Genomic DNA, 22,623 nt, shown 5'->3' with positions numbered 1-22,623 from the left:
TTTTGCTTTCAACTAAGAAAATAAATCTTAATTACTGACTAATTTAAGCTTAAGAACAGATTTTTAACAGATGCAACTAAAGGAAAGGGGAATACTTTGCCAGTTATTCTAGTTATTATCTATCAACTCAAAACCCACCCTTCTGTTCTATGCTTTATGATGCTGGGATTGGGACCCTGCAAGCTACATTTTTCATTTCCAGCTATCTTCCTGTTAAGATCTTCATCCAGTGCCTATGAAGAACTAAAAGAGTAGAAGGCAGGATAGAAAATGGACTTGTGAGCTTGCTATCTCTGAAAGCATCACCTAGCAGCAGCACCCACTCTAGCCTCCAGCTTTTCTTAGCATTCCAAGAAACAATCTCTTGGTACCCTTCTAGGAGGTACCAGAGGTAGTCAAACAGAATGCCTTCCTTTAAGTCACTAGATTCTGACAACTTTCTTTGGCCTTTGTTCAGACAGTCTTAAGAAAAATATTAGCTGCTTCCTGCAGTCTCTGTATTTCTACATGGTTCCCTCTTCCTTTGCCCTTTAAACATCCAACATCTGTGTAATTCACTCGCTTTATTAAACTCCTTTTTCAATTTTCTAACTGGACCTTGACTGACACATTACCAATTCATATAGAATATGTACTACTATAAAAAAGAATCTAAAGTAAAACTGAGAAAAGAAACTGCATTTAAAAAAATGCATTTTGAGAGCCAGGCGCAATGCCTATAATACCAAGGGCTCAGGAGTCTGACACAGGAGGATCACGAGTTCAAAGGCAGCCTCAGCAACAGCGAGGTGCTAAGCAACTCAGTGAGACCTTGTCTCTAAATAAAATACAAAATAGGGTTGGGGATGTGGCTTAGTGGTCCAGTGCCCCTGAGTTCAATCCCTTGTACCAAAAAAAAAAAAATTGCATTTTGGGGCTAGAGTTGTGGCTCAGTGGTAGAGCGCAGTACTGGCTAGCACCTGTGAGGCACTGGCTTTGATCATCAGCACCACGTAAAAATAAATAAAGGTAGAGCTGCGGTTGTGGCTCAGTGGTAACGCACTTGCCTAGCATGCATGAGGCACTGGGTTCGATTCTCAGCACCACATACAAATAAATAAAATAAAGGTCCATCAACAACTAAAAAATATATACATACTTTTAAAAAAATAAAGGTATTGTGTCCACCTAAAACTTAAAAAAAAAATTGAACACATTCTGGTTAAAAATGGTGCAGATTGTAAAATATTTGTTAATAACAGGTCAGCAATTTCTCTAAAGGGCCAGAAAGTAAATATTTTGGCTTTTGTAGGTCTGAAGATATCAGTCACAACGGTGTAACTCTTCTACTGTATCATGAAAGAGACAGTATGTAAATAAGTGAGCATGGACAATATTACAAGAAACAAGTAGTGGCCAGGTTATATAGTTCACCAACTCCTTGCTAGACAAATAAAAGCCAAGATTACAGAACACATGGCATTTAAATCTTCACTATGTCTGGATATAATCACTTATGCATTCATTTATATTTGTTGAGCACTGTGTTAATTACTAGATACATGCTGGTGAATAAAACATCCCCATCTCATAGAACTTAATCCAGTGATGAAGAGGAAGAAAACAAGAAGTAAATAGATAAAAACATACATACATACATATTGTTTCAAGAAGAAACCAAGTAGGATGTTGTGCAGCAATTAATACAGGATAAGCCATGGAATGGGGAAGTCAAGAGTACTCTGAAGAGGTGATTTTTAAGCAAATATTGAAAACTTAAGGAGTCATATATTTAAGAAAAAAAAGAAAGCATCCTAGGTAAAGAAGTTCACAGTTAAAAAGAAACTCCTGGATATGTGAAAAGAGATCCTATAATTATCACTGTATGGGGGAACAAGGATGCGGACAACTAAACATGTATATGATTTCAGTGAAGAGTAAAAGTTTTACTCATTCAGAACAGTTTTAAATTTGTCAAGCTTCCAGAGGAATTCTCATAAATGCAGAACACACACACACACACACTCTTAGCAATAATTACAGGAAATGAAACAGTACAAGTGAAGATATACAGTAATTACACAAAACTACCTGGCTCAGCAGTGAACAATATTTATAACATCCTAATACATAACTATACTGATTTGGAAAAAATTAGAAGGGTGTGTCAATGACAAAAGAGCTAATCTACATCCATAGCAAAGTCAACAGACCAACAAGAGAGGTAGAGGGGGTCAAATGTCAAAATATATATCAAGAAATAATGGGCTGGGGAAGTGGCTCAAGCGGTAGCGCGCTCGCCTGGCATGCGTGCGGCCCGGGTTCGATTCTCAGCACCACATACAAAACAAAGATGTTGTGTCCACCGAAAACTAAAAAAATAAATATTAAAAAATTCTCTCTCTCTCTTTAAAGAAAGAAAGAAAGAAAGAAAGAAAATACCCAGGTGCAGTGGTACACACCTGTAATCCCAGCGGCTCAGGAAGCTGAGACAGGAGGATCACGAATTAAAAAACAGCCTTAGCAATGGCGAGGCACTAAGCAACTCAGTGAAACCCTCCCTGTCTCTAAATAAAATACAAAATATGGGGGCTGGGGCTTGGGCTCAGTGGTAGAGTGCTTGCCTAGCACGTGTAAGGCATTGAGTCTGATTTTCAGTACCACATAAAAATAAACAAATAAAATAAAGGTATTGTATCCATCTACAACTAAAAATATATATTTAAAAAAAAATACAGGGCTTGGGTTGTGGCTCAGCGGTAGAGCGCTCGCCTAGCATGCATGAGGCACTGGGTTCAACCCTCAGCACCACATAAAATAAAGATATTGTGTCCACCTATGATAAAAAAAAATCCAAAATAAGGCTGGGGATGTAGCTCAGTGGTCAAATGCCCCTGAGTTCAATCCCCAGTACCAAAATAAGAAATAAACTGGGCATGATGGCGCTCACCAGGCGATGTCAGAGCCTGAGGCAGGAGAATCACAACTTTAAGACCAGCCTCAGCAATTTAGCAAGGCCCTAACTAAGCATGTTAGCAAGACTGTCTGGTACCAAAAAAAAAAAAAAAAAGAAAAAGAAAAAGGTGGGAGGGGCTCAGCAGTAGAGCAAGTGCCTTGCATAAGGCTCTGGGTTCCACGCCTAGCACCATGAAGAGAAAAAGTACACGCAATACAATATTGTATATACTGAGGCCGGTAAAAGCTGGGAAGCAAAATCAGGTAAAATAGAAAGTAATCACCTTTAGGAGAAAAAAACTGGAGCTGCAGCAATAGCTGTTGACAAGGCTCGCACACAGTACAAGTGAAGATATATAGTAATTACACTATTTAACTATTTAAACAATACACATAGGTGTATACTATTTAATTTTTTAAACAATACACATTATTATATAAAAACTAATGCAAAACACAAAAGACATATAGCCTGTTATTCAAGTATTGGTGGGGGAGTGTTTGTAATGCTGGAGATTGTACCAAGGGATGCTTTACCACTTAATTTATTTTTTGAGCCCAGATCTTGCTAAATTGCCCAAGCTGGCCTTGAACTTGAGATCCTCTGCCTCAGTTTCCAAATCATTGGGATTACAGGCATAACCACTGTGCCCAACTCAAAAAGTTATTTCTTATAAACAAAATTCAAACTGCAACTATTCAAGGACTAAGATTTAAGGCATTTAAAATATCAAACCAGCTGGGTACAGTGATGCACATCTGTAAACCCAGCAACTCAGGAAGCTGAGGCAGGAGAATTTCGAGTTCCTGGGCAACTTAGGGAGACCCTGTTTAAAAATAAAAAATTTTAAAAGTGCGGATAGGGAGGCTGAGGCAGGAGGATCACAAGCTCAAAGCCAGTCTCAGCAACTCAGAAAGGCCCTAAAGCAACTTAGCTAGACACTATCTCTAAATAAAATATTAAAAAGGCTGGGGATGTGGCTCAGTGGTTAAGTGCCCCTGGGTTCAATCACCAGGAGCGCCAAAGGTGGGGAGGTGGGGAGGTAGGGGAGTGGGGAGGGTGGGGAGAAGTCAGTCGCTCAGTGGTTAAGTTTCCCTAAGTTTGATCCCTAGTGCGGGGGTAAGAAGAAGTCAAGCCATTTGTACCCAGGTAGTTCACAGAATATACTTTAAGTCAAAACTTTAACTGGAGAGAGGACTTAAAAAAAAAAAAAAAAATAGAGTCTTATTTTAAAATGATTTTAGTACAGTGATAAAGAACTTAGGCTGACATGAATGAGATTAAAAATAGTATCCATAAGAGGTAAATGGAGCCAGGTGCAGTGGCACATGCCTATAATCCCAGCGACTTAGAGGCTGAGGCAGGAGGATAGTTCAAAGCCAGCCTTAGCAACTTAGCAAGGTGCTAGGCAACTCACCAAAACCCTCTCTCTAAATAAAATATTTAAGGGGCTGGAGATGTGGCTCAAGCGGTAACGTGCTCGCCTGGCATGCGTGCGGCCCGGGTTCGATCCTCAGCACCACATACCAAAAAAACAAAGATGTTGTATCTGCCGAAAACTAAAAAATAAATATTAAAATTCTCTCTCTCTCTCTCTCTCTCTCTCTCCCCCTCTCACTCTCTCTTTAAAATAAATAAATAATAAAAATATTCTTCCTTTAAAAAAATAAATAATTAAAATATTTTAAAAAGGGCAGGGGATGTGGCTCAGTGGTAAAGCAACCCTAGGTTCAATCCTGGTACCAAAAAAAAAAAGGTAAATGGATACTTTGGTTAACAAACTGAACCTCCGTGTATCAAAAGATCTAAGACAGATTGAACCTTTGGAAGATGGGGACTATTTAGTAATTTTCCACTTTATGATGATGCAAAAACAATACGTGGTCAATAGAAATCATACCATTACATTCAGTAGGGTTAAACATTATATATGTTTAAACCTTAAATATGTTTTCAATTTATAATATCTTCAACTAATGATGGGTTTATCAGAAAATGATAAATCAAAGAGCAATGTAGTATTCAATTTCAAAAGATGAATGAAAAAGGTAAAGTTTCCTACAAATACAGACAGTAAATTGTTAACTTTTAACACATGCACAAATGTTATGGACTCATATACAAGTACAGTACAAATACACTATAACGATGCACACCGGCATCAACAAAGGTTACCTCAACAGGAAATGGATAAAGCTAAAAGATGAGAATGTGCTTTTAGAATTTCTATTCTTTCTAGAAGCTGGTAGAGCGTATGTGAGGCTCTGTTCGATTCCCAATATGGGGGGAGGGAATAGTTAGATACCCCTTCATTTCCTCCATACACATACATACACCCACACATATAATCCCTAAAAGGACTATTCCTTTTCATGTGTCTGTGGGTTTTGTTTTGTTTGGGGGGCGAGGGTGCTGGGGATTGAACCCAGGGCCTTGTGCGTGTGAGGCAAGAACTCTACCAACTGCACTATATCCCCAGCCCTTCTAGAGATTTTTGAACTTCACAAAGATCTAGTCTTTGAAAAATCATGCAACTGAAAGTCAGAAGTATCACACTGAAAAGATGTAAATGACTCTGTATAGACATTTTTTACTATAATGTCATATAAGCATTCCTGAGAAGGCTGTTTTTCAAAATCTTTCATGAAAGAATAATGAAGCAAACAATAAAGCACAGTTAAAATCAACATACTTAAAACCTATGAAACTTTATACCTAGAGCACTAACAAAATCAATAATAATACTGAGGGAGCTGGGGTGATGTCTCAGTGATAGAGCACTTGCCTAGCATGCGTTAGGCGCTGGGTTCTATCCTCAGCACGATATAAAAACTAAACAAAGACACTGTGTCGATCTATAACTAAAAATTTTTTAAAAGTCATAGTACTGAGAAGTACTAACAGAGGTAAATCTATTGGCACTTTCAACCTGTAAACCATAAGGTTCATGCTTCTTCTTTTAATATGAAGATGCTTGAGGACCATCAGTTCTAATTAGGTTATTTCCCAATATAAAAACCGGATACAACCACTCTCATGAACCCAACATTTTAAAATCATTTCCCCATTTTCAACTTCCACCTATAGCTTTACACAATAGAAAACATGGGCCCTTGAATCCATTAAACAGATCATAATATACATAACAAGATATTTCTGAAAGATGTTTCTGAAAACAGCTTTTTTATTCTTTCTTTATATACTGCTAGGGTCTTCTCTTGAATCCCAAGAACGCTTGCCTGAAGCACCATAAAATATTCATGTATTGAGGGGAAATCCCTATGAACCAATGAGGTGTTCCATTCTACCAATATTTTCCTTCTATTTACCAATTACATTTAAAATTTATGTTTTTTTAAAAAAAAAACTTTTTTTAAAAATCAAACTATACTTAATGGTGAGACTTAACAGTATTCTTCCTATATTCAGCTTCAGAATGCTGGCAGCACAAGTAGGAGATTCAAGATTTTCTTGGCTAGCAAGAGAAGGAAAACACATAAGACAACCAAGCATATGCCAAACAAAGCATCATAAGGTAACAGCACGAACCAAGATGAGGCTTTTGGGACCTGGGTCATATCAGAGGTCCTGAAAGCAAAAGATATTACCAACCATCAGGGAGAACTCTCTTAACAAAACGTAGCAACCAGGACAGGGTAAGAAATAGTAGGGGGATAAGGTGAATTGTCAACAAGGAAAAAAGAAGGGACCATAATACACAATGCCAGTTTTCCATCCCAGCAATAACAGTGCCTTAAAACAATGAACAAAGTAGCTACAACCATCATAACCTTCTCTAATACAAAACCAAAGGGCACACGTTCTCAAAAACTTATGTGTGGTCAGACAACCATCTTCATCAGGACACCTGGCACTCTAACTAATGTAAGTTTTCTATTGTTTATTTACATTCACCAGAAAACCAAAAAGTAAGAGAAGGATGTCTTGTAAGAACCAGACAAACTAGCATTCTCCAGAATCACACCTAATATCATACTCTATGGTGAAAGACAGCCCTTTCCTCAAAGATAAGGAATAGAAAAGGTCAGTTAACATGACTTCTATTTAACATAGTAATGTTAAGTTCTAGTAAGAGCAGTTAAACAAGAAAAAGAAACTGGAAAGGAAAAAAGTAAAATTATCTATGTCCACATATAACATGAACACCACAGAAAACCCCAAGGAACCCACAAAAAGAATAAATAAATTCAACAATGCTGCGGGATACAGAAATCAACCCACAAAATTGGGTGCATTTCTATATACCAACAATGAACAATTTGTAGAAAAATCAAGGAAACAATTCCATTTGCAATAGCATGGAAAATAATAAAAGGCTAGGAATAAACTTAACCAAGGAGTTAAGAGGGCACACGTTCTCAAAAACTTATGTGTGGTCAGACAATCATCTTCATCAGGACATCTGGCACTCTAACTAATGTAAGTTAGTTGAAAATGATAAAATGTTGCTGAAAGAAAATGAAAATGAATAGAAAAAAAATCCCATAATCCTGATTGAGAGACTAAATACTATTTTAAGCATCAACAATAGGCCAGTGGGCAGGACAGAGAAGCCACACGGAGATGGAATCACAGCCAGAGTATTATCAAGAGCAAAGATTCAGAGAACTAAGAGAAACAGACAGATATAATGTTATAACTATATAACTACTGCATAAGGGAATAGGAAGGTAAGGGCTACGGTTGTGGCTTAGTGGTAGAGTGCTTGCCTAGTACGTGTGAGGCACTGGGTTCAATCCTCAGCACCACATAAAACAAATAAAGTCCTTTGACAAACTAAAAAAAATTGAAAAAACTAAAAAAACATATAAAGGTATTGTGTCCATCTACAACTAAAGAAAAAAAAGGTAAGATAAAGAGGGCTTAGGGTAGTAGAATATATGCTTAGCATACAGGATGCCCTAGGTTCAATTCCCAACACCAACCCCCTCCACACACACACACAGCTGTTAAAAAAGTTAATAAAACCAAAAGCAAACTATATAATCCTAGCGACTTGGGAGACTGTAACATAAGGATCATAAATTCAAGGCTAGGCTTAGCAGCTTTGAGACCCTAAGCAACTTAGAAGACCCTATCTCAAAATAAAAAGAGCTGAAGATGTGGCTCAGTGGTTAGGTGCCCCAAGTTTAATGTTCAATCACTGGTACAAAAACAGGGGTGGTGGTGCTGGGAATATAGCTCAGTTGATAGTGTTTGCTTTGCATGCACAAGCCCTGGGTTCAATCCCCAGCACATACAAAAAAAGGAAATTAATAAAACTGGACTACTGGTATAGCTCAGTGTTAGAGCACTTGCAAAGCATGTGCCAGGCCCTGAGTTCTATCTCCATAAGGCAAAAAAAAATAAAATAAAATAAAAAGTTAATAAAACTAAGGCTTGATTCATGAAACAATACAGTATGCAGAAAAATCCTAAAATTACCATAAACCCTAAATATTTTAAAATGTGTTGTATGTGGTGGTAAAGTATAAATGACCCACTACTAAACCTGGAATTACAAACATACTTAAAAGACTAGCCAAAGAACTAACAAATACAAGTCAACAAACAAAGGTATCATTTAGTTATGAATTTAGATGAACTATTATCAGAAAAAGCGTAAGTCTTAACACTTTTTGTGTTTTTTTGTCATATTTGAAATTTGTCAAAACAAAGTTTTACTAAAAGTCTACAGAGTAATGATAATTAAAAAAATCAAAGGCAGACTTATGATCTTATGAATAGAACTTTGAAATGTTAAGATATGTACCCTTGTGGAACTTGACACCTCAAAGGGAAGGGTGAAATAAAATTTAACAAATACATAAAGTTTACTACAAAAGCCATGAGTGGAAAAGGAAAAGAAAGAAAAGGGTGTAGGTAGAGCACATGCTTACCCATGCACAAGGCCCTGGATTCAATACCCAGCAATAATAACATAAAAAAGAAAGAAAAGAAAGGGCAAAAGGCAAGAAGAAAAATAGTAAATAAAGAAGGAAATAAATATGTAGCCAAAGTAAAAAATTTAACAAAAAATTAACAAAATAAAATACTAGTTTGAGGACAATGTGGAAGACGGCAGTAATAAAGACCGGTGTTCTTAAAGTGTTCTAAATTGATAACATTTAGTCATACAAAAATGTTAAAGTATTAACAAAAGCAAATTTCAAAGACATGAAAAATTAGTACAAATCTTTTGCAACAGAGTAATCTAAAATGACAAGAGATTAGAATGAAAAAACAAAAATCGTAGAAAATGAACAAAAAGTTATACAAGGCCCAAACATACCATGAAATATTATTTCTCTCGAACCTAGTTGGCAAAACATTTAAAATATCTAGAGTTGGCAAACATCAAGAAAAAAAGTGAAGCTAATTTGCTAGTACCTATCAATACAAATACACTGATCCTCTTATTGTTTAAGCATCTTTTTCCTACAGATGTTCTATCATATGAAATAACATTAATGGATATTCAACACATTATTTATAAAAACAGGACACTGGAATTTAATCTTAATAGCTATCAACAGAAAGCAAGTAAAATATATATCCTAACAATGGAAAAAAATGCATCAGATACGAAAAAAAGGATGCTCATTACAAACTGGTATGAAAATAGCCCCCAAATCTTAATAAAGGCAAACTACTCACTACTTTCAATTATATAAGTTCATGATTCTTTAAAAAAAAAATTTTTAAGACTAAATTGAAAAAAAAAAAAAAAGACTAAATTGATCACCTTTTCACTTTTTAAAGAACTCACTGTTTGAAAATAGGTAAAGGAAAAACAATGAGCCATTTATCCTGCCTTTTCCATACAAAAGATACTTCAAAGAAATAGGTCACAAAAGGAAATTTCTCCTTATACACATAGTCCAGCTAATAAAGGGGGCAGGAGACCACTGGATTAGAACCATTTTGCAACTGCTAATGATATAAAAAGATATAGGCAGTGGCTGCTGGCACTACCAAAGGTGGGGGCAACAATTTCATATTATGCCCAAGAGCAGGAAAAAACACAGCCTAATCTAATAAACAGTTTTGTCAAGAAACCTAACTAAGTCTAATCAAACCTCCAAATAATCAAAGTATAAAAATAGAGGAAAAAGAAATACATGTGAAGTTATTTAACAAGGATAAAGTTAGCAAACAGACTACGAAAAGTCTATGGCTAAATAATCCATGGCTAAATAATCCATGGTACCATCACTTTCTTCAACAAACAGCCTCCCCTCCACACAAACAAAAAGAGGAATATAGAGATTTAAACATTCTTATTTTATTTTTTTTAGAGAGAATTTTTTTTTTTTTTTTGTAATATTTATTTTTTAGTTTTCGGCAGGCACAACATCTTTGTCTGTATGTGGTGCTGAGGATCGAACCCGGGCCGCACGCATGCCAGGCGAGCGCGCTGCCGCTTGAGCCACATCCCCAGCCCCCAAATCATGTTTCTTAACATTGTTGTATAGCTATAGCTTCTCTGAACATAAAAGAGGTTGAGGTTATCTGCTTTTAAGTACCTATGAAATTGAGCCCACCTAATCCAGGATATTCTCCCCATCCAAAGGTCCTTAATTTAATCACATATTTAGAATGTCTTTTACCATATGAGCTATCATATTCACAGATTCTGGGGATTAGGATATGAACATGTAGTGTGGTGGGCATTTTTCATCCTACTATCTTTGATGCCTTGGTTTCTGCTTCTTGCCTTCTTGTGTGTGTCACTGCATTCAGCCCTCAACAGGTGTTTTTTTTCTTTAATATTTATTTATTTTTTTTTTTAGTTTTTTCGGCGGACACAACATCTTTGTTTGTATGTGGTGCTGAGGATCAAACCCCGGCCGCACGCATGCCAGGCAAGCGCGCTACCGCTTGAGCCACATCCCCAGCCCGAGAGAATTTTTTAATATTTATTTTTCAGTTTTCGGTGGACACAACTTCTTTATTTTATTTTTATGTGGTGCTGAGGATCAAACCCAGCGCCCTGCACATGCTAGGCGAGCGCGTTACCGCTTGAGCCACATCTCCAGCCCAGAGATTTAAACATTTTTAATTGGTTCTTTTTAGTTATACATATAACAAGAGACTAAGACATTTTTTAAGAAAAACATAACCATGACCACTAAGCTATGCTGACTCAGGCAAAATTCCTACGAAGACAATTCACTAATAAAATTAAAGAATGAAAAGGATTATATAATAAAACAATAAACACAGACATCAATGGCTATAAACTATGGAAAAGTCAGAATTCATCAAACTAGTCCAGGCAGGTAACCAAACAAACCACAAAAAGCAAAACAAAATATTGACAACAACTTTATTAAAAAAGCCTTAAATCACAAACAAACCAAAGAACCAAATGTCCAAAAATGGACTGGATACAAAAAATATATAGCATAACGATATATGAAATTCTATTAAGCAATAAGAAGACTACTGATATACTGGTAAGCAACATGGATCACTTATAGCCATAAGTTAAAAAAAAAAAAAAGCGGGCTGGGGTTGTGGCTCAGTGGTAGAGCACTCGCCTAGCATGTGTGAGGCCCTGGGTTCGATCCTCATCACCACATATAAATAAATAAAATAAATGTATTTTTTAAAAAAAGCAAGCTACAAAGAGCACATACAGTTCATCTTCATTTTAATAAACTCATAAGACAGTTGCAGTGGTGCATACCTGCAATCCTAGCTACTTGGGAGGCTTTAGCAGAAGAGTTAAGTTCAAGGCCAGCCTCAGCAGCCTACTAAAACCAGTCTCAAAAAATTAAAAGGGCTTAGGTTGTAGCTGAGTGGTATAACACTTAGCCAGGCATGTATGAGGCCATGGTTTCCATCTCCAGAACCACAAAAAAATACATATAACAAAATTACAGCAAAAAAAATTCTAAGTTTAGGTGGCATAAAGCACATCAGTAGTTAACAAGGATACAAATGTGGTGATCTGTTTGACTACAAATGGGCACAAGGGATAAATGGGCTAATGCAAATGTACAACTGTAGTTTTTTTTTTTTTTTTTTGTTGGTTGTCATAGTTCTTGATATATCATCTTTCACACTTTGCTTCAAGTGGGTTTTTTTTTTAATTTTTTTTTTTTTATTGTTGGTTGTTCAAAACATTACATAGTTCTTCAACTGTAGTTTCTACAAGACTAAATACATTTGTCAAAATGAATGGAAATGTTCACTTAAAATAGATGCATTTTATCATATGTAAATTATACATCGACCAAGTTAAGTATAATTAGTAACTATTATAAGACCAATTCTCATCTTGATCCAAATTGAGAAGGAAAAATTAAAGTTTTTAAACCTGATATTTGAAAAATCTGAATGTCAAACATTTCATATTAAGAAATCACTCTAGCTGGGGGGGTGGCACAAGCCTGTAATTCCAGAGGCTCCGGATGCTGCTGAGGCAGGAAGATCACAAGTTCAAAACCAGCCTCAGCAATTCAGCAAGGACTTAAAGCACTTTAGTGAGGCCCTGTCTCAAAATAAAAAATAAAAAAGTTTAGGGACGTAGCTCAGTGGTAAAGCACTCCTGAGCTCAATCCCCAGTACCCAAAAAAAGAAGAAGAAAAAGAGAAAAGGGGGGCTGGGGATGTGGCTCAAGTGGTAGCGCACTCACCTAGCATGCGTGAGACCCTGGGTTCGATTCCCAGCACCACATAAAAATAAAACAAAGATATTGTGTCCACCTAAAAAACTAAAAAATAAATATTAAAAAAAAGAGAGAGAAAAAGAAAAATCTATAAGCATTGGGCAGCTATGTCATGTTCACACTGCCAGGTACAAGTTTTCAAAAAATCCCAATTTTTGCTTCAAAGTTCAAATTTTACCATTGGCAACTAACACAGTCTGCCTTCGTTAAAGTGATCTTGTCCCTGTATCAATCCCCAGTAACAGGGCCGGGGGGCGGGGGATGCTTTAAACATTTAACATTCAAAATATTTTTTAAAATATTTTATTTACATTTTAGTTTTCGGCAGACACAACATCTTTGTTTGTATGTGGTGCTGAGGATCAAACCCGGGCCGCACCCATGCCAGGGGAGCGCGCTATGGTTTGAGCCACATCCCCAGCCCCTCAAAATATTTTTATACACTGAAAAAACAAATATTTACACATGAAAAGTTAAGGTGAGACATTCAAAATAACCATCTGAGTGAATACTAATAAATGATTTTTAGCATAGCATTGTATTAGGTATCTGTGTGCTTGCTATCCAAAGCAATTTCACTGCTTTCATAGTAACCAATATTTAAATTTCTTGTGGAGAAGCCCATACTTTTAGCTTATGAGATCTAGATAAAATCAGCTTCAGAAATGGATCCTGTCTAGTTTAAACCAAAGTTTGTCCTCTTTGAACTCTATCTCAGGAATAGAGACAAAGATATATGAGCCAATGATATGTGAAGTAAGATGTGCTGGCAAGAAAGCTTACTTATTCTTATACAGCAGGTTCCAGAAGATTCTCTTTTCACCTGCATTGTATACATATGTGATATCTAAACAGTGTGGTATAAAGATAGTTTAACAGCAATTTTTGCTAACAAACTGAAGTCAAAACCAAGAAAGGACAACATAGCAAGACACAAAGAAATGAAGTCCTGATATTATAAATGTACGGATTAAAAGTAAGCCATGCCTGAAGATAGCACACGCCCAGAGTGCTTAATTAATGCTTCAAATATAACAAAAAGATTTTAAAAATTTTTTTAAATAACTATTTTTCATTTATGTTCAAAGGTGTTACTTTTGCTGGTCTTTGCCACAGAATCCTGATTAAAAACATAATTCCTAGGATGGGGCTGTAGGTCAGTAGTAGCCTCATATATATGAGGCACTAGGTTCCATCCTCAGCACCACATAAAAATAGATACTGTGTGTCCACATAAACTAAAAAACAAAATTTTTTTAAAAAATAATTCCATCTTAAAATCTTTAACCCATGCATGTTAATATCAAGAGCTATTAAGGAAAAATTTTAAATACCCCAAGTCACTGGCAAAATCAATTTTTAAAAATATCCCATCTCTGGGCTGGGGATGTGGCTCAAGCGGTAGCGCTCTCACCTGGCATGCGTGCGGCCCGGGTTCGATCCTCAGCACCACATACAAACGAAGATGTTGTGTCCACCGAAAACTAAAAAATAAATATTAAAAAAAATTCTCTCTCTCTCTCTCTTTAAAAAAAAAAAAAATATCCCATCTCGTGGTAGGTGGTGGGAAAATCAATATACTACCTTTTAATGAAAGGAGTAGTAAGCAAGATATCACAAAACCATGTACTGACAATATTCAAAATATCCAAGAATACTAATAAAACAGGAAAAAAAAAAAAAAACAGCTAGAATGTAGCTCTGTGGTAGAGCACTTGCCTAGAATACCTGAGTACAATCTTCAGCAGTACTAATCCTAGCATGTGCAAGCACTGTGAAATGTAATTACAACAGAGAGCCACAATCATACAACCGATAACCTCATAGAATAAAAAGGCATTAAAAAGTCAGCCAATTATAAATATGTAATTATAAATGATGAAGGAAAACAACTTCAGAGTGGCCTCTGAGAAAAACAAAATCAACACTTAAGACTTGAAGGCAGCTGGATACGATGGCACATGTAATCCTAATGACTTGGAGGTTGAGGAGGAGGAGGATCACAAATTCAAGGCTAGCCCAGCAACTTAGCAAGGCCCTAAGCAATTGCAACTCTGTCCCAAAATAATAAATAGGGCTCAGTGGTAAAATACTCCTGGGTTCATCCCAGTACCAAACCAAATACAAGACTTAAAGGCATAATGTACACAACAAAGGCACAGTGGCAGTGAACTGCATAACCAAAAGGTGGTAATACAAAACAATTGGACAAGGTTTAGCAGGGCTGTCATGTGAGCTTCTCAAATCAGGGAAAGTAAGCCATTTTACTACTCTCATTCCCAACAAATATTCCAATTATGCAAAGGCCCAATTCAGTCTTCCATTTTCCTTGAAACCTCCTTGTCTAACCCACTTTAGCCAAATTAATCTCTCCACAATTTCTTTAACAGATTCCAGTTTCCCAACTTCCTCTTGCAAAAGGAAAAAAAAAAAAAAAACTTGGTTAATGAGAAGTACACTGAAAAGAAAAAAGAACTAAATTCTAATCATAGTCTTGCTACTTTTTTTCCTCCCTCAGGATTCTTGTGAGTTTCAATGAATATATGTGAAATTACAGTATTCAAATAGCTACAGAAATATACAGATGGTCCCTGACTTACGATCTTATGATTCTTTTACTTTACCATACTTCTAATATAGATTTTGAGCTTTTCCCGTTTTTTTTGTTGTTGTTGTTGTTTTGTTTTGTTTTTTTTGCTGTTGGTTATTTTTTAGAGGCAGGGGTGTGGTACTAGGGATTGAAGTCCTGAGCTACATCCCCAGTCCATCCCCTCCGTCCCCCAGTCTCAATAAGTACCTGAGGGTCTAAGTTGCTAAGGCTGGCCTTGAAATTGTAATATCCTTCTGCCTCAGCCTCTGGAGTCACTGGGATTACAGACATATCCTACCATACCCAATTTCCCAGGCTTCTGATATGCTGTTAAAATACTCTCTTGCAATGCTCCACAGTGAAAGAGCCACATCTTCTGACCACAAGGGTCAAAAACCAACACTTTTTAGTGTACTGCATTGTTAAACTATGTTTGGTAGGTTAGGTGAGTTGAATGAATTTTCAATTTAGGGTATTTTCCCTCTGCAATGAGTTTAATCATGACAACCCCATCATAAATCCAGGAGCATCTATATTACCACTGTTACATGTAATTCAACAGTATTCTAACTGCACAAGCATGGTACTACTACTTCCTGTAGTTTGGGCACAACACTTGAAGACTGTTTAAAAAAAAAAAAAAACTTTTTTTTTTAAGCTGATGTGTCACTATATTGCCCAGGCTGGTCCCAAACTCATGATCCTCCCACCTCAGCCTCCCAAGCTTATTTATAAATCAACTATACTCTTTTTCTCCACAAAAGAAATCTAACAATATAAACCAAATAAAATTGAGCTTTTTGGGCTGGGGTTGTGGCTCAGTGGTAGAGTGCTTACCTAGCAAGTGAGAGGCCCTGGGTTCAATCTTCAGCACCACAAAAAAATAAATAAAATAAAGGTATTTTGTCCAACTACAACTAAAAAATAAATATTAAAAAAAAATTGAGCTTTTAACTTTGCGACAGTGGATGGGGCTCCAAGTCTCCCTCACTCCCCCAAACAGGAACAATTCTAAGAAACAGTTTCTAAACCATGATCATTACTAAAAATCTTGAAAAGGAAATAAGGACAAAGTCCTGTAGTTTGTCACCAGTCACATCCCTCCAGGTTAACAAGATTTTTTTCATCTTTTCTACAAGGATAGTGTCAAGATTTATCCAGTGCTTGATATAGTCAAATGCTACACATCTATAAACAGAAGTTATGTATTACTGCCATGATTCTTTACTAAACTTTTTCTTTCCTTAGTGATTATTTAATGGTGGCAAATTTCTCTTGTAGTTTCCAAAATGGGGGGGGGGAGGGGGAATACTCAAAGACTATATTTGCCAATTTCTGCTATTCTAGAAATTTACCAATTAAAGCTTCACATCATAACCATAAACTCTATGACCTTCACTGGATGTAATCTGCAAAACCTTGGAGATTTTATATTTGACCAACAATAGCAAATCTCTCACCCTTATATGAAATGCTTGGGATGAGAAGTGTTTCAGATTTGGGAGTTTTTCAGATTTTATGTACTGGTTGAGCACCCCATCTGAAAATCCAAAATCTGAAGCTAAAATGTGAATGTTAGCTCAAAAAGCTTTGGTGGACTTTCTGATTAGGGATTTAGAGTCCCACTTAATATATAATTTATTCTGCTAGTTTAGGGATCCATGTAGAAGGGAAGATGGAAACAAAATACCACTAGAGTAAAACAATTCCATTGACCACATTCTATTATAGCACTCTACTAAGCAGTAGGTCCACTGTTCCTTTATTGATCTTCTTACTTTAAACACAACTTCAAAAGCCCTATTGAACTCAAGCTTTTTGGTTTGTTTCTTGTTTTTTGAGGTGTTGAAGATCAAAACCCAGGGACTTACACATGTGAGGTAAGCACTTGACAGTACTGAACTACACACCCCCATCCTTTAAGGAGTTTTCTTAAGTCTTAGTTTATTCTGAGCTTTAGTGTTTGCTACTACTCTTGCACTTCTACATCCATCATCAGGTAATAAACCTTTCTCAATAATTAAAAAATATTGGTTCTTGAGTCTAAAGCAAAGTGCCAGAATAAAAAGTACCCCTCCATTTTGTCTTGTGATTTAGAACAAGTACATTGCATTCTTACTTAGTACTGAGATTGAACCCAGGAGCGCTCTACCACTGAGCTACACCCCCAGCCCTTTGTATTTTGAAACAGGTTCTCACTAAGTTGCCCAGGCAGGCCTCAAATTTGTGAACCTCCTGCCTCAGCTAACCAAGTCACAGGTATTATAGATACGTGCCATCATGCCAAGTACAATATTACATTTTAAAACCCTCCCAGCAGTTAAAAATAAATAAGTAAGTAGATAAATAAATAAATTGATTTTGCGTTGCAAAGCCTGATGTTATAATTATGGGAGCACACATTTATTTCTTCTAATTTTCTTTTCTTTTTTTGGTACCAGGGATTGAACTCAGGGGCACTTGACACTGAGCCCTTTTTGTATTTTTTTATTTAGTGATGGGGTCTCACTGAGTTCCTTATCGCCTCGTGGTTGCTGAGGCTGCCTTTGAACACTCATGATCCTTCTATCTCAGCCTAGGGAGCCGCTGGGATTATAGGTGTGTGCCAGATATTCTGTATAAATACTCAGTGATATGACTTCAAAGACTTTATTCAAGATAACAAACAACTACAACCGTCAGGAGAGCTGGTTAAGTCAAAGTATAATCAAATAATGAAAAACGACATTGAAGCTATGAAAATTATAATTAAGCTCATACTGAAAGACACCTACAACTTATTAATAAAAATAATATGGGGGGAATGGGGTTGTGGCTCGCGGTAGAGGGCTTGCCTAGCCCAGGCAAGGCCCTGGGTTCGATCCTCAGCACTACATAAAATAAGTAAAATAAAGATACTGTGTCCAACTACAACTAAAAAATATTTTTAAAATAATATCAGGGGACTAGGGATAGAGTGCTTTCACAGTAATAAGCAAGTACCTGGGTTTGATCACCAGCACTGAAATAGTAGTAATACCAATAACAGAGTAATGTGTAATTATTAGTTTATATAAATAGCATGTGGGAGGAAAGGGAAAGAATGATTGAAGAGATGTTTGCCAAAATGTGAGAGATTATTATTTAGTAAACTTAGTTTCAGATTATAATTTTCACCTTAATTGTTTTCTATTCTATTTGACTTTCTTCTAGAGAAGTTAACCTCCTTTCTAGATTGAGAAACAACAAAGCTACTTTCATTCTTTTAAAAAAGCCTAATCACCCTCACATATCAATGGATGGGGCTCTTCTCAGCACTGAACACTACTAATGACACTTAACATATTCTAAAAACCTAAAGAAAATTATAATGTAGCACTAATGGGTAAAAATTATACTGACTCTCCAATAAAAGAATCCACCAAGGGGTAATATTGGAATAAAACCGTTTTGGCTGAATGCTAACTCATATGATATGTACAAGAAGGGGATAACTCAAATGGAGTTCAAGCCTCGTACTGGAAAACCACCACACTTGAATCAAAGTGTGGAATATGATATGTCAAGAAATTTGTAATGTTTTGAACAACCCACAATAAAAAAATAAAATAGAAAAAAAAAAAAAAAAGAAAACCACCAGATATCTTCTTCTCTCTTCATACAGCTTCAATGTCAACTGTTTCCACAAATCTGCTCCAATTCTTTCTGCAAACAGTCTCCTCTGATAGCTCAATGTTTCTGCTCCCCTACATCAGCTTGCCAAAGCCCTCATCTGGTTGCTCAGAGCCAAATGGCCATTTAGTTTAAATACTCTTTCACAGGAAAAACCTGATTAGTCAACAGAAACCCCATCAATCCAATGAAGTTAGGAGTCTATCTCTAATCCAATCTGCAATGGCTAAGAAGTACAGTCTTCCGGAGTGCCGAAGTCCAGCTGGGCACAAATAACCAGGAGGTGACAAGCAACTTGAAGGTTGAAATGGGAACTTCTTTATTGCAAGGGAACTCAGCGGGAACTGATCGAGAACTCAAAGTAGTGGGCACCCAAGGTAGGAGGAGCCGCTTCTCTGCCTGACAGCAGAGGTATATATACTTAACTAATTACACACAGCTTGACTCAATTATCATCATCTAGATACAGCAGTCAGCCAATAAGGAATCCTCATCATCTTAATGGCTCGCTGGCATTGCTTCACAAACCACTCCTCCTGGTAAACTGCCAGGCGCCATCTTGACTTGATTTGCATCCCCAACACAGGGGGATATAAGATAGGACCTCTGCCAGGTGTGGTATAGCACACCTGTAATCACAGCAACTCAGGAGGCTGAGGCAGGAGGATCACAAATTCAAAGCCAGCCTCAGCCATTTAACAAGGCCCTAAAAAAGCTAGGGAGACCCTGTCTCAAAATAAAAACAGCCTGCAGGACAAGGTAGCACAGACCTATATATAATCCCAGCAGCTCAGGAGGCTGAGGTAGGAGGATTATGAGTTCAAAGTCAGCCTCAGCAACTCAGCAAGATTCCATCTCTAAATAAAATATAAAAAAGGGCTGGAGATGTAGCCCAGTGGTTAATCTGGGTTCAATCCCAGGTACCACAAAGAAGTTATGAACTACACCCCCAGTGCCCACAATTGCATTTTTTTTCTATGGTACAAACATGTTTACTTGGGGCTGGGGTTGTGGCTCAGTGGTAGATCGCTCACCTAGCACAGATGAGACATTGGGTTCGATCCTCAGCACCACACAAAAATAAAATAAAGGTTATTGTGTCCACCCACAACTAAAACAAATATTTAAAAAAAAAAATGTTTACTGGGGCTGGGCTTGTGGCTCAGTGGCAGAGCGCTTGCCCCGTACACGTGAGGCACTGGGTTCAATCCTCAGCACCACATAAAAAAATGAATAAACAAAATAAAGATATTGCATCCGTCTATAACTAAAAAATATTTTTTAAAAAAAAATGTTTACTTAGCTCTACTCTCTACAAAACAATATGTTAGGACTGGGAGAAGAAAAAGTAAAACATGGTCCCTGACTATAAGGAACTCACCATCTAGCAAACGAAGTTCAAAGGAAGCTGCTGTTAATTTTAAAAGTATTTTTAAAAGGAGGGGGAGCCACAAATTAAATATTCTCTAAAAGTTATAAGCCATTTTAAGAAAGGGTAAAAGAGATTTTGAGAAGCCTCACAAAAAAGGTGAGAAGTCTAGAAAGGTAAATTTGGACAAACTGCTATAATACAGAGTTAAGATTTTATTCTTCAAGCAGTGAAGAGTTGTGACAGTTTAAGTGGGAAACATGATGTTCATATCTGTTTTAGACAGGCAACTCTGAAGTTGCTGCTGCATGCATTAAAAAAATACTGAGGGCTGGGGTTGTGGCTCAGCGGTACAGTGCTCGCCTGGCATGCGCGAGGCCCTGGGTTCGATCCTCAACACCACATAAAAATAAATAAACAAAATAAAGGTATTGTGTACAACTAAAAAATAAATATTAAAAAAAAAATACTGAAAGTTATAAGTAGCCAGCTTCAGTGGCAAATGCCTGTTACACAGGAACTCAGGAGGCTGAGGCAGGAAGATCACAAATCCCAGTCCAGTCTATGCAATTCAGCAAAAGCTTGTCTCAAAATTTTTAAAAATAAAAAGGGCTAGATACGTAGCTTAATGGTAAAGTTGCCCTGGGTTCATTCCCAGTATAATTATTTTTTTAAAAAATAGTTATAGGGGCTGAATTGTGTCTCAGTGGTAGAGTACTTGCCCAGTATGCATGAGGCACTGGGTTCAATCCTCAGCACCACATAAAAATATTGTGTCCACCTAAAACTAAAAACAAATATTTAAAAAAAAATAAAATAAAAAAGGATTGGGGATATAGTTGAATGGTAAGGCATGTGTTCACAAGATCCTGAATTTGATCCCCAGAATCATATAAAAAATAAACAAACTAACTAAAACTATGTGGTGAATATGGCCAAAAGGTTGAAATACAGTCATTCCTTAGTATAGGGGAAAATGGGACTTCCAGGATCCCCCTTGAATACCAAAATCCTAGGCTGCTCAAGTCCCTTATATAAAATGGTACACAGCATTTGCACACAAGCTTCATACATGCTCCTAAATATTCTAGATTATTTATAACAGCAAATACAATGTAAATGTATATAAATAGTTACTCTGTATTATTTAGGGAATGACAAGGAAAAAAAGTCTGTGAATGTTCAATACAAGACCCAATTGTTTTCCAAGTATTTCCAATTTACAGCTGGTTGAAACAGATACAAAGAGCTGACCATACTTAACTCCTCTTATAAGGTTTAACAGTCCTATGACAACTCAATATTAAGTTAGAACATAAAATATGAAAACCTAAAAAGTGACGACACAAGACAGTTCATTAAATAAAAAACATAAATGGCTAATAAAAACATGAGTGGTTAAACTGGCTGTTAGATTTTTTTGCCAAAACCCATTTTTTTATTGGTACATCATAGTTGTACATAAGGGTGGGAGATGGTACATATTCCTACAGGCATACAATGTGACAATATAATTTGGTTAATATCATCCCCCGAATGTCCCCTTTCCCTGACCCTCCCACTGGTCCCTCTTCTCTATTCTACTAATCTCCCTTCAATTTTCATGAGATCCCCTTCACCTTCCTTTTCCTTTTTCCTCTCTACCACATGAGAGAAAACATACAACCCCTGACCCTCTGAGCTTGGGTTATTTCGCTTAACAGAACAGTCTCAAGTTCCTGCAAATAACAATTTCATTTTTTTTTTTAATCTTTGAAAACACTTTTTTAAAGACAATATTCACCACAGGTTGAGGATGCCCAAGTTACACAGACTCTGCTTTAAGAATGGAAATAAATAGCCTTTTTTTTTGGGGGGGGGGGGGCAGGGGGGAATAAGATGAACAGACTGGAGCTGGGAGTGTAACTCAGTGGTACACTTTCCTACCACACGAGGCCACATTCAATCCCAGCACAGGAAAAAAAAAAAAAAGCTAGACAGAAAAATATTTATATTTTTTACATGGTAATAACATTTCTAGGAATCTATGTCTTCAGAATCAGGGATTTAATTAAAAGATTTATGTCCCAGGATGATCATTACAGCATTACTCATATTTATGAAAGAATAAGAAAAATATAATAGAGAAATATTAAATTCTATGTAAGATGAAATATTACAGACAAAAACATGTTTTCAAAAGCTAATAAAGCACCAGGGATGCCTGTAATTCAGTGGCTCTGGAGGCTGACTGACACAGGAGGATCACAGGTTCAAAGCCAGCCTCAGCAACGGCAAGGTGCTAACGTAGTGAGACCCTGCCTCTAAACAAAATACAAAACAGGGCTGGGGATGTGGCTCAGTGGTCAAGTGACTCTGAGTTCAATCCCCAGTACATGCCCCCCGCAAAAAAAAAAAAAAAA

The 22,623-nt window shown here is 36.8% G+C and overlaps 1 protein-coding gene across 5 annotated transcripts in view; it reads right to left on the bottom strand.

The window, feature by feature from the left end:
* Usp34 (ubiquitin specific peptidase 34) overlaps window positions 1-22,623 on the bottom strand; it is a 221,689-nt gene that overhangs the window by 192,982 nt on the left and 6,084 nt on the right. The window lies entirely within an intron of this gene.

The sequence above is a fragment of the Marmota marmota genome, unplaced genomic scaffold (genome assembly GCF_001458135.2).
Source record: "Marmota marmota marmota unplaced genomic scaffold, marMar, whole genome shotgun sequence".
NCBI classification, from domain to species: domain Eukaryota; kingdom Metazoa; phylum Chordata; class Mammalia; order Rodentia; family Sciuridae; genus Marmota; species Marmota marmota.
The sequence above is the reverse complement of the archived record's forward strand: the minus strand, read 5'-3'. Positions and strand labels throughout refer to the sequence as shown.